Source organism: Chiloscyllium punctatum, chromosome 18, assembly GCF_047496795.1.
Source record: "Chiloscyllium punctatum isolate Juve2018m chromosome 18, sChiPun1.3, whole genome shotgun sequence".
NCBI classification, from domain to species: domain Eukaryota; kingdom Metazoa; phylum Chordata; class Chondrichthyes; order Orectolobiformes; family Hemiscylliidae; genus Chiloscyllium; species Chiloscyllium punctatum.
This window is the reverse complement of record NC_092756.1, coordinates 74,417,502-74,431,246: the sequence shown is the minus strand read 5'-3', so window position 1 is coordinate 74,431,246 and position 13,745 is coordinate 74,417,502. Positions and strand designations below refer to the sequence as shown.

General features: G+C 44.3%; 1 non-coding gene across 1 annotated transcript; it reads right to left on the bottom strand.

Annotated features, from left to right (window-relative positions):
- Positions 1-13,294: 13,294 nt before the first annotated feature.
- Positions 13,295-13,367, bottom strand: trnar-ccu (transfer RNA arginine (anticodon CCU)). Its single transcript has one exon. It is a non-coding gene; the product is annotated as a tRNA-Arg (tRNA).
- Positions 13,368-13,745: the final 378 nt, after the last annotated feature.

Sequence of the window (13,745 nt, the reverse complement as noted above, 5' to 3'; positions counted from 1 at the left end):
CCCATGTGGTGGGTCACAATGGGAGTCTTTAAATACTGCACCCTGATCTCTAATAGTGTGTGTTTCTGTGTGTTGTTCTCTCACTGATTGGTTCTTACCCCTTCCATCTCATGCCAAATTGTTGGCTGCTTGATAAATTGATCCCGCCTCGCATTTCTTCCCAAACGGATAGATGAGAAATCAACCAAACTCCAACTTTGCACATCTCAAGTCTGAGGAAAATGGAGGAGACAGGAAAATAGCAAAGGGCTCAATGTTATTTTGTGCAGCACCTTGAAGATATTTGCAGTTCCTGGGGAAGGTGGAAGTGGAGATGTTGCAAAAAGCTGCATTGAGGACAAATCAACAGAATCAAAGCAGGCATTCAGCCCGTTGTGCCTGTGCTGTCTCTTTCAGACAATTCACCCCAAGATCTCCCTAATCCTGGAATTATCTTGTATAAGTTTCTACTAAACAGCATTTGCCATAATCTCAACACAGGCACAATGATTTTTAACAGAGTAGCTAAAAATTCCAGTCAATTTGGATTGAGATGAAGTTGACATGGGATGAAAATCAGCCACTGCAAAGACCAGGCTTAAAAATGAAATCCCTGAAATCCCAGATTTCAGAGGCCAGTGCCATAGCCATTAGGCCAGGAGGGCACTATGTTGGTAGACCACTGGAAACAGTTGACCTCAAATGAGTGCGAAAGCCAAGCACACTCCCAGATCTGTGACAACACACTGAGGGAGGCACGAAAGGTTCAGGCAGCTGCTGCCAAGGTGTAACAGGGAAACAACACAGTCTCAGGTCTTTCTGACAAATAATCACATCGTTCTTTCAGTTCTCAGACCCTCTTGGTGCCTGACTTTGAACAGAGATCGTTTTCTGCCCAAGTACAAAATGCCTTCCTTTCCACAACGATACAGAAGGTTTGAGAAATGTCAATATTCCAATGGTTTGTTGGTTCTTTTCTCTCTGCATAGACTGTACACAACTGATTTAGAACCTTTGTATGCATTTCCAAATGATGTTACAAACTGTTTCAAAACTTTGTTAATAAAATCAAGTTGAATCGCAAATTAAATTTAGTCTCCCTTTGTCCCCATCACCAACAAGAATACTTGAGTCAAGTTGTGAGGAATTCATCAGACCAATGAGACTCCAGGAATTCTTCCAAGATGTCAGCAATGATCCCAATGAGCCAACCAATGAACGGGAACAGTCATCAGAGAGATCCATCGTGGAGCGACCAAAGAAGGAGTCGATTTGTATCCCTGCGGAGGGCCGCTGTCCTGACCTTGAGATGTATGCTCAACCGTCAGGAGATGGGTGAATGACAGATTTAAAAATCACACAACACCAGGTGAGAGTCGAACATGTGGAAGCACTAGGTTTCGGAGCACTGCTCCTTCATCAGGTGGTTGAGGTGAATAAGATTGCAAGACACAGAATTTAAAGCAAGTGTTTACAGTGTGATGCAACTGAAATTGTATCTTGAGAAAGACCTGGATTGTTTGTTAAGTCTCTCATCTTTTCGAATGGCCAGGTTGGTTTTTGTTCTTTCATATGTAAATTGCAAAACTTTTATCAAAAGTTATATTCTCAAGTGAACTTTAATAATTGGTATCGTGTCGGCCCAGATGATGTATTGAAGGTGTGAGCTTCCCTGTGTGAGGCTGTCTGTGCCACAATGGTCAGACTGATTCTAATTTAAAAACAGATTTACAACATCTTACATGGATTCATACAATTTTTGAGCAAAGTAAAATGTAATTCTTTAAGTACAAGTTCATCACACAAACTTATGTGTGTGTGTGTATATACGTGTGTGTGTGTGTGTGTCTGTGTATGTGAAAATGTGTGTGTGTGTGTGAATGTGTGTGTGTATATGTGTGTGTGTATGTGTATGTGTGTGTGTGTATGTGTGTGTGCGTGTGTATATGTGTGTGTGTGTGTGTGTGTGTGTGTATGTTTATGTGTCTGTGTGTGTAGGTGAATGGGGTCACCTGTAATGTCCCAGTTGAGGCCATCTCCATTGTTACCAAACTTGGTGATCAGCCTCTGCTCGGCCACTTTTCATTGTTGCCTGTCCCGAAGTCCCCCTTGGAGGAAGGTCCGAGGTCGAATGTCCCAAATTGCTGAAGTGTTCTCTGACTGGGAGGGAACACTCCTGTCTGTTGACACTCATGACAGCCCCAACCCCCATCCCATACACGCACACGCACATGCACACACACACACATGCACACACACACACACACACATGCACACACGCACTCGCGCACACACACACACACACACACACACACACACAAGCACATATAAGTTTGTTGGTGAATTAGTATTTGCAGAACTACATTTTACTTTGCTCAAAAACTGCATGAACTGCACAGCAAAGGAGAGAATTGTGGCTGCTCCCAGAGTCAGGTGGCTCAGTGGTTAGCACTGCGACCTCACAATACCAGGGTCCCAGGTTCAATTCCAGCCTTAGATAACTGCCTGTGGGGAGTTTGCACATTGCTCTGGTTTCCCCCCACAGTACAAAGGTGAATTGGCCATGTTAAGTTGCCCATAGTGTTACCTGTTTCCACACTGTCGGTAGTCTAATCCAGGGGAAGGATCTGAAGGCACTAATTTACGAGGGCTCTAAGCTCATGCCTTTCCAGGACTTCTCAGCGGTGGGAAACCAGAAAAGAAAACCTTACGATGATGAGCCTAAGACATAGGAATGGAAGTAAGGCCATTCAGCCCATCGGGTCCACCCTGCCATTCAATTGTGAATGATGGGCATTTCAACGCCACTTTGTGTCACTCTCATCGTCATCCTTAGGCTGTGCCCTTGGGTCTTGATGGAAACACATTCCCAGCATCCACCCTTTCTAAGCCATGCATTATCTAGTAAATTTGTATTAGATCTCCACTCAACCTTCTAAACTCTAATCAACGCAATCCCAGGATCCTCAGCTGTTCATCGTATGTTAAGCCTCCCATTCCAGGGATCATCTGTGTGAATCTCCACTGGACATGCTCCAGTGCCAGTATGTCCTTCCTGAGGTGTGGAGCCCAAAATTGGATACAGTATTTCAAATGGGGCCTAACCAGAGCTTTATAAAGTCTCAGAAGGACATCGCTGCTTTTACATTCCAACCCTCTTGAGATAAATGGCAACATTAGATTTGTTTTCTGAACCACGGACTCAACCTGCAAGTCAACCTTTAGAGATTCCTGGACTATCATTCCCAGTTCCCTTTGTACTTTGGCTTTATGAATTTTCTCACTGTTTAAAAAATAGTCCATGCCTGTATTCCTTTTTCCAAAGTGCAAGTCCAAGCATTTGCTCAGGTTGAATTTCATCAGCCATTTCCTGGACCACTTTCCTAAACTGTCTGAATCTTTCTGCAGCCTCCCCATCTCCTCAGAACGACCTGCTTGTCTGCCTAACTTTGCATCATCGGTGAACTTCGCCAGAATGCCCCCCAGTCCCTTCATCCAGATCATTAATATATAAAGTGAACAGCTGCGGCCCCAACACTGAACCCTACAGGACACCACTTGTCACCAGCTACCATTCCAAGAAAGAACCTTTTATCCCAACTCTCTGCCTTCTGTCAGACAGCCAATCCCCAATCCATGCCAGTAGCTCACCTCGAACACCATGGACCCTCACCTTACTCAGCAGTCTCCCGTGAGGCACCTTATCAAAGGTCTTTTGGAAATCGAGGTAGATAACATCCACTGGTTTTCCCTGGTCTAACCTACTTGTTACCTTTTCAAAGAATTCTAACAGGTTTGTTAGGCATGACCTCCCCTTACTAAATCCATGCTGACTTGTTCTAATCCAACCCTGCACTTCCAAGAATTTAGAAATCTCATCCTTAATGATGGATCCTAGAATTTAACCTACAACCGAGATTAGGCTAACAGGCCTATAGTTTTCCATCTTTTATCTTGATCTTTTCTTGAACAAGGTGTTTACAACAGTGATTTTCCAATCATCTGGGAATTTCCCTGACTCCAGTGATTTTTGAAAGAATAAAAATAGCCTCTACTATTTCCTCAGCCACCTCCCTCAGAACTCTAGGATGTCGACCATCGGGGCCGGGAGATTTATCAATTTTTAGACCTTTCAGCTTTTCTAGCACTTCCTCTTTTGTAATGGCTACCATATTCAAATCTGCCCCCTGACTCTCCTTAATTGTTAGGATAATGCTCATGTCTTCCACTATGAAGACTGACACAAAGTATTTACCAAGTTCTTCAGCCATTTCCTTATCTCCCTTCCCGAACGTTTCTGCATCAATTTGGAACGGCCCAATTTCTACTTTTGCCTCTCGTTTGTTTCTTATGTATCAAAAGAAACTTTAATAATCGTTTCTTACATTACTGGCGAACTTACCTTCATATTTGATCCTCTCCTTCCTATTTCTATGTCTTTGTTATCCTCTGTTTGTTTTTGTCAGCTTCCCAATCTTCTGATTTCCCAGTGCTCTTGGCCACTTTGTAGACTCTCTCTTTCCCTATGATACATTTCCTGACTTCCTTTGTCAGCCCTGGCTGTTTAATTCCCGCCCCCTGACGGATAATGTTTCTGCCAAGAGAAGACTGAGGGAGTTTGGGATCCAGTACTCTCTGAGGTATCCGGCGGTGCTCCGATAACCTTACATGGATCCGTACATCTCTTTGATACATCGGAGAAGGCAAGAGACTTTGTGGACAAATTAACCGAATCTGAACAATTTAGTATCTACAAATAGTGTTGTTTGGTTATGTCTTTGTTGTTTTTTAAAACAACTGAGGAAGTCCAGTTGGAGCTTTCTTTTCCTTGTTTTCCCGATTGGTAATAATCCGGTTTAAACTGTGTTTGGTGGCGGTTGAGATGTGTACTTTCAATTTCTAAGTGAATTTATATCAGAGGATGGGTGGAGTATTTACCCCATCGATCTGAAATGTTTTTTTCTTTATTCATAAAGTAAAATGTTATATTTACTTTCTATTCTGCTTGTTTTTGTGGTATGGCTTTAGCTAGAAGGACGGAAAATGGTTGGGATGGCTAGATGCCCACTTATGGGCAATTTGGGATGGGTAGTTGCCCCCTCTGGGCAGGAGGTGAGTTCCCCTATTCAGCGCCATTGGCACTTTATATGGTGGTTTGTCTTGCTTTTAATCTGTGATAGTTTTGGAGGTTCGTTAAATGTAGTGGTTTCAGTTTATGTAGTTTTTATATTTGATGGATCATATGACACTAAGTCTCAGTGATTTGTGGTTCGAGTTCCTCCTCTCTGGAATTTAAATGTTACTGCAGAAGGTTATGGCTAATGACTTGATTAAATGGTGAACCTGGAATATCAAGGGAAGTCACTCACCAATTAAGAGGAAGAAGGTACTTTTGAGTCTTAGAAAGGAGAAAGTGGAGATTCCTTTGTTACAGGAGACACACTTGGATGACAGGGAGCATTTGAAACTACAGCAGAATGGCTTTGATCGGGTTTACTTCACATCATTTAATACTAGAAATAGGAGAGTGGCTATATTGGTGAGGAGGAATCTCCAATTTAAGTTACAAGAGTGTGTTAAAGACACACACAGAGGAGGAGTGTAATTCTTATAGCCTTGATAAATGGGGAAGAATATGGTATTTAAATGTTTATTGCCCTCCAGCTCAGCCCCTCAACCTTTTGCGAGATACGTTTTCTAAATTAATCACTCTGGAGTCCTGGCATATCATTATAGGGGGAGATTTTAACTGTCTCATGTATCCCACAGTACTGAGGTTCCCCAAAGCCCCCCCTCCCACCCCCGATACCCTCTGTACAAACAAAACAATTAATGGATCTGTGTGTGGAGTGAGGGTTGGTGGACATCTGGAGGTGTCTCCACCCTACAGGCAGGGATTTTACAATTTTTTTCCAATCCACACAGATGTCACACCAGGATTGATTTTTTTCCAATCCCTGTGGCAACCTTGGACTTGGTGGCACCTTGTACGATCGGTAATATTACCATCTCTGATCACACTCCAGTGTCCCTGTTGGTTAAGATTAAGGACGTTACAGTGGGTCCAAGGCACTGGCGAATGGATCCCTTTATCCTCAAGGATAATACGTTTGTGGAGTATTTCTCTCAGGAATATTGGCCTTTCCGAGACATTAAATCACGCTCAGTTAGTAACCAATCCTTCGTTTCGGAAATTGCCAAAGCCTATGCCAGTGGGTCAGTTATTTCCTACTCTGCCAGTAGGAGGCGGCAGAAGGGTGAGCAGCAACGTCTCCTCGAAACACAGTTGAAGGCAGCTGAGAAGGCCTACTTTGACAGGCCCTTGTTGGTCAAGTTACAGAGGATTACGGCGCTGCGGTCTGCATTGAATTCCGTGCTCACGCAGACAGCAAAGAACGAGCTTACTTTTGCAAAGCAAAGGTTATATGATCATGGAGACAGGTCTGGGAAACACTTAGCGTATCTCGCTAGGAAAAGGAGCGCCCCTCAAGCCATTACGGTGATTAGGGAAGGGTCTGGGAACCGAACATGTGACTCCAAAAAGATTAATGTGTCATTCCAGAGATATTACTCTAAGTTATACCAATCTGAGGTTTGTGAGGAGGGGCGGGCCCAAATGGAGGCTTTATTCAAGGATCTGGAGCTCCTGGGTGTGACCCCCGAACAAGAGTCTTTTCTCAATGTCCCCTTATCAGAGTGAGAGGTGCAGGAGGCTGTGAAGCAGCTTCAGAGTGGAAAGGCACCTGGTCCTGATGGACTTCCCAGCGAATTCTAGAAGGAATTTATAAACATATTGTCAGGCCCGATGTTCAACATGTTTAATGACTCATACAGCCATGATTGTCTCCAGCAATCTCTGAGAGAGGCCAATATTTCGCTTATTCTTCAAAAAGGGAATGTCCCGGGGGACTGTGCTTTGTACAGGCCCATTTCACTCTTAAATGTGGACTTTAAAATCCTCTCCAAGACCCTTGTGTTAAGGCTGGAGACTGTGTTACCTTCTATTGTTAAAGAGGACCAGACGGGCTTCATAAAGGGCTGCAGATCCTCCAATAATGTTAGGAGGCTGCTTAATGTAATTCAAGTGTGTCAACAACAGTCAATATAGGGATTGGTGATTTCTCTAGATACAGAGAAGGCCCTTGACCGAGTTGAGAGGGCGTACCTTTTCTATACTCTGGAGCGGTTTGTTTTGGGTGAAGTTTTTATAAGATGGGTAAAGGTTCTCCACAATGACCCTCTCACTGCAATCATCACCAACAGGGTGTGATCAAGCAATTTTAACATTTTTGGGGTCAGCCGACAGGTCTGTTCCCTTTCCCCACTGCTTTTTACAGTGAGGATTGAATCATTGGTGGAGGGCATTCATAGGGATCCCAATATATCAGCTCCAGACGTGGGGTCAAATTTACATCAGAGTTTATTGTATGTGGATGATGTCCTAATTCTTTTGTCAAATCCAGCAGTTTCAGTCCCTCGCCTGTTAGCATGCATCTGTGTGTTCGGCACCTTTTTGGGGGACAAGATTAATCTTTCAAAATCAGAGACTATGCCTATGGGTGGTCTTATGAAAGTGTTAAGTCTTGAGGGTGAATATCGATTCCCATTTAAATGGTCACAGGGGGGTTTTGTGTATTTGAGCATGTTCATTACTCCAGTTCTGAATCAGCTGTTCAAAGCCAATTTTGTTCAATTATTTGACAAAATCAAACAAGACCTTCAAAGATGGAGGCGCTTCTGGTCTCGTGGTTGGGTCGGATAGTGTTTATTAAGATGAATATTCTCCCTCGTTTACTATCCCCTATATGGATGCTCCCTCTGATTTTCGATAAGCAAACATTCAGGAGACTGAACGGCTGGTTCAGCCCCTTTATTTGACATCGTCAGTGGCCCCTCATTAAATGAGCTAAACTGCGATTGTTTCACAGACTGGGGGGAGTGTATCTCCCAGCCATTAAAAGCTACCAACTAAGCTCACTTTTATCCTACATGAGTGATTGGGCTTGTGGGGACCCTCTTTCAATGTGGTTTGATATTGAAACCTCCCAGGCTAAGGTGACGCCTTACTCACTTGCTGTGTTTGGACAAAATGAGGACAGTTAGGGAATATTGCCATAACCCAATAGTTATCGATTCTGTTAAAGCATGGTGGGCAATTCGGCAGAGGGAAGGCAATATTGGCAAGACATCTTCTCTTACACCGGGTATGCCAGGTTTTCAACCGGGGATAATAGATTTAGGATCCAAACATTGGGCAGTTAGGGGTGTGTCTTGTGTGGGTGTTTTGTTTGTGGGAGACACAATGATGTCCTTCGATCAGTTAGCACGGAAACACAAGCTACCGAACAGGGACTTCTTTTGTTTATTTCAAGTTAGAGATTTTATTCAAACAAAGACGATACTTTTGACTGATCCCTCCAAGTCCGACATAGAGAGAGGGGTGATTTAGCCCCATATCCTGCAGACCCCACAAAGTTCTGTATTTTTCTGACACAACATCCCACCAAACCCAAAACAGACCTGGGGACGTTTCCAGGGGAGATGAGAATTCGATTTGACATCAGACAAAGAAGATCAGTCATGAAGACAAAGCTTAAAAGTTAGCCATCCCAGATGGGACTTGAACCACAATTCCAGGTTGAGGAGGCCAGTGCCTTATCCATTAGACCACTGGGGCCACACGTGCATAGTTAAAATGGCAGCCTATAAGTACTGCACCTTGAAGCTCTCATATTGTGTTCTTCTCTGAGTTTTATACTCACACTGATTGGTTGTTCCCCTTGCATCTCATTCTAAATCATTGGCTGCTTGATAAAATTGATCTTACCTCCCAAATCTCCCCAAATGGACAGACAAGAAATCCACCAAACTCCAACGTTGCACAACTCAAGTCTGAGGAAAATGGAGCAGACAGGAAAATAGCAAAGAGCTCAATGTTATTGTGTGCACCAGTTTCAAGATATTTGCAGTTAGTGGGGAAGGAGGAAGTGGAGATTTTGCAAAAAGCTGCATTGAGGACAATTCAACAGGATCTTAGCGGGCATTCAGCCCATTGGGGATGTGCTGTCTCTTTCAGACAATTCACCCCAAGATCTCCCAAACCCTGGAATTTCCTTGTGCAAGTTTCTACTAAAGAGCATTTTCCATAATCTCGAAGCAGGCAAGTGATTTTTAACGGAGTAGTTGAAAAATCCAGTCAATTTGGATTGAGATGGAGTTGATATGGGTTGAAAATCAGCCACCACAAAGACCAGGCTTAAAAAGTCAACACCCCAAAAGGGTTTTGAACCTCCAATCCACTACATCAGAAGCTACAGTCTTACCCATTAAGCCACAAAAACTCAGTGCCAATACTCCACTGGGAATAGTTGATCTTAAATGAGTGCTCCAGCCGAGCATATTCCAAGATCTGTTACGACACACTGAGGGACACACTAAAGTTTCGGGCAGCTGCTGCCAAGGTGTAACAGGGAAACAACACAGTCTCAGGTCTTTCTGACAAATGATCACATCGTCCTTTCAGTTCTCAGACCCTCTTGGTGCCTGACAATGAACAGAGATCGGTTCCTGCCCATGTACAAAATGCTGTTTTTTTCACGACACAGAACTTTGAGAAATGTCAAAATTCCAGTATTTTGTTGGTTCTTTTCTCTCTGCATAGACTGTACACAACTGGTTTAGAACCTGTGAATGCATTTCTATTTGATTTTTTATGAATAAAGTCTATTTTTTAAATAAACAAAATTTGGAGAGAGAGAAGATCTGCCCGAACTTGCGAGACCCCCCTTTGTGGAAGAGAGCCAGCCCTATATCGGGACAGGAAGGAGATTCCAATGGCCCAGCATGGATTGTTCCAGTTAATACCCTCGCCTCCTTGACCACAAAGTGGGGAGTGAAGTGGGAGATTGCACGGGGCAGGGTGACACGAGGTACATGGACACACAAGATGGCCGCTGAGCCATAAGTCGGCCATTTGACACACAAGATGACCGCCAGACCACAATATGGAGAGAGACAGCAGAGCAAACACAGACACTGCCTGGGGGCACCAGAATGCCAGCACAATGCACTCACAACCGAGTTGATTAGTTTAAGGCGGATGGGAGAGACAATACACATGAAGAACATACACTGCCCGCCAAAGGGTCTGGGTCAGACAACACCTTTGATAGAAATGCTAACTGTTAGATACAGACTCAATACAGAGGGATAATAGCCAAGGCTGCAGTAATCGGCCTTCTCAGGAAGAGCGATGAGCGCCCATTACTACAGCAACGGACTTCCGCGCAGACGCTGAAACTGACAACTGCACTGAACTTAACAAAGGTCACGCTGGAACTGACAATAACTGCACCGAAACGATCAAGGAATCTGCAATGTTTACAATAAACAAGCCATGTTACAGAGACAATAACCTCATCACTGACCTATTATATCACAAAATGTATCACAGTATCTTGACCATGTGCTCCGGGTTGAGAGAAGAATCACAGCTGACCACTGTGCTGTTGGTGCTGCTCTCTCCCCGGAGCTCCGGGATTTCCTTGGACAATAAACTCTGTTGGTGAACCTCGACTCTGACTCAGAGCCTGGTGATTTTCAGCAGTTGCCTTCCAACAAATGTTTGTCCAATCTGTGGATGTGGCACTCCAAGTTCTCCAACGATGGCCGAACTACCTCACATCTCCATCATAGCCTCCTTGCAATTGTATTCAATACCTTGACTAAGAAAGGTAAGGGCCCAAATGCATAGCCACAACCCCATCAGTTCCAACCTTGAACACCCAGATTTCAATTATTTCCATTGACAGATTGGACATCATCATAAATACCAAACATGCAGGTAATCTGGGGTTCAGTTGGTAATGTTGACAGAATATAGCTTACTCTAACACCAACACAACCAAACCAGAAGGTCCTTTGTCCATAGATAGGTAGGCCCATCTGTTGGAGCCCCAGTGATCTCTTGGGAAAGGCACCAACTTCCTAAACCAGAGATTGTGGGCTCAAGTCTTATTTGGGGTTTTGAGTTTGTTGAAACCTTCACTGTGCAGCTGATCTCAATCCTGTGTGGTCACGTGACCATGGCAACAAAATCAGGCATTCTGAATTGATCCTCACCTGGAGAAATTTGACCAGATAGAAAATTGGCCAAACTAAATTAAACAGCAGCTATCAGCTCCAGAGAACAGTGCAACGAAGATCAAAGAGCTACAAAGATTCAAGAAGAACCAGTTCCAACCAGACTGAGGGTTGTATATTGGAGAAGTGTCAGCCTGAGTCAATCCACTTTATAGCTCCTCGCATGACAAGAGTCAAGGGTATTGGTATGACCCCATTGGATGATGTGAACCCAGCTCATGACCGTATTGGCCAAAGCCACAGAAGATTCTGGAAGACCAGGGACAGGAGAAGAGGAAAACACACCTGAACGCCAAACCCTTAGCAAAGCCTTGACTGGGTCCTGCAGTGGAGCTCTGACCATCTGCTCCAAACCTGTTCATAAAAACCCTCGCGTGAGAAGGGCAGGCCATTCAGCCCATCACATCCACACTGACCCTCTGAAGAGCATCCCATCCAGGCCCAACCCCTATCCTCTCACGCTGCATTCCCCAAAGCCATTCCACGAAACCTGCACATCTTTGGGCTGTGGGAGGAAACCAAAGCACCCGGAGTACCCCATGGAGAGAATGTGCAAACTCGACACAAACAGACACCCAAGGGAGGAATCAAAGCCAGGTCCCTGACACTGTGAGGCAGCAGTGCTACCCACAGAGCCACCATGCCATCCCCAGGAGAATCTCAGCAGGTTTTAAGCCATTGTGACAGTGCTTTCTCTTTCAGAAAATTCACCCCAAGATCTCCCAAATCCTGGAATTACCTTGTGCAAGCTTCGAATAATCATTGTTAAAAATCAGACAACACCAGGTTGTAGTCCAACAGGTTTATCTCAAAGTACTAGCTTTCGGAGCGCTGCTGCTTCGTCAGGTGGTTGTGGAGCATAAGATTGTAAGACACAGAATTTATGGCAAAAGTTTACAGTGTGATGTCACTGAAATTATATGTTGAAAAACATCTGGATTGTGTGTGAAGTCTCTCATCTTTTAGAATGACCAGGTTGGTTTCAGTTCTTTCATGTGTAAATCACAAAACGTTTTTCATTGCCAAGTGAAATGGCAAGCTGTCCAATAAAAGCTAAATGCTGTGAATGCTGGAAATCTGAAAGAGAGAAAATGCTGGAGAAATCATGACTCATAAACATGATTGAGTTTTCTGAAAAAGTCACAAAGAGGATTGATGAGGGCAGAGTGGTGGATGTGATCGATATGGACTTCAGTAAGGCGTTCGACAAGGTTCCCCCTGGGAGGCTGATCAGCAAGGTTAGATCTCATGGAATACAGGGAGAACTAGCTATTTGGATACAGAACTGGCTCAAAGGTAGGAGACAGAGGATGGTGGTGGAGGGTTGTTTTTCAGACTGGAGCCCTGTGACCAATGGAGTGCCACAAGAATCAGTGCTGGGTCCACTACTTTCCGTCATTTATATATATGTTAGTATCATTATGAGGTATCATTAGTAAGTTTTCAGATGACACCAAAATTGGAGGTGTAGTGGACAGCAAAGAAGGTTCCCTAAGATTACAACGGGATCTTGATTAGAAGGGCCGATGAGCTGAGGAGTGATGGGTGGAGTTTAATTTAGATCAATGTGAGGTGCTGCATTTTGGGAAAGCAAATCTTAGCTGGGCTTATAGACTTAATGGGAATGTCCCAGGGAGTGTTGGTGAACAAAGAGGCCTTAGAGTGTAGGTTCATAGCTCCTTGAAAGTAGAGTCACAGATCAATAGGATAGTGAAGACGGAGATGGATTCTATAGATGGGAGGTTGGCCTTTGTGATTGTCCGGGCCGAGTTCACCACTCTCTGTAACCGTCTCCGATCTTGAATGGTACAGTTGCCAAACCAGGTAGTGATACATCCAGACAGAATGCTGTCGATGGTGCACCTATAAACGTTGGCAAGGGTATTCTCTGTCAGTAATATCCGATGTTCTGGAGGGATCAGTGTTGAAGGGTTGGTTTGTTGATGAGAGTGTGATGAGAGCTGGCTTCCAAAAGCAACCCCTCCAACCACACTCTCAGGAATATTGTCCCCATCCAGAGACAGCAGCCACTTGATCACCAACTTCAACATTCAATCCTGCAGATCCCCGAAAATCTTGTGCAAGATCATGTTGGATACCACTGACCATCAACTGAATGCAGAGATGGGGATTTTTCCAAAATAGATTAGAAATGGAGGATAAGCCACAGCGACACCCCAGCTGGGACTTGAACCCACAATCCCTGGCTGAGGAGGCCAGTGCCTTATCCATTAGGCCACTGGGGCCCCACATGCATGTTGCCAATGGCAGCCTTTAAATACTGCACCCTGACCTCTCATAGTGTGTGTTTCTGAGTGTTAGATGCTCACTGATTGTTTTTTACCCCTTCCATCTCATGCTAAATTGTTGGCTGCTTGATAAATTGATCCCGCCTCCCATTTCTCCCCAAATGGACCGATGAGAAATCAACCAAACTCCAACTTTCTGGATTAGTGATGCTGGAAGAACACAGCAGTTCGGGCTTTTGCCCGAAATGTCGATTTCGAAGCTACTTGGATGCTGTCTGAACTGCTGTGCTCTTCCAGCACCACTAATCCAGAATCTGGTTTCCAGCATCTGCAGTCATTGTTTTTACCACCTTCAAACTCCAACTTTGCACATCT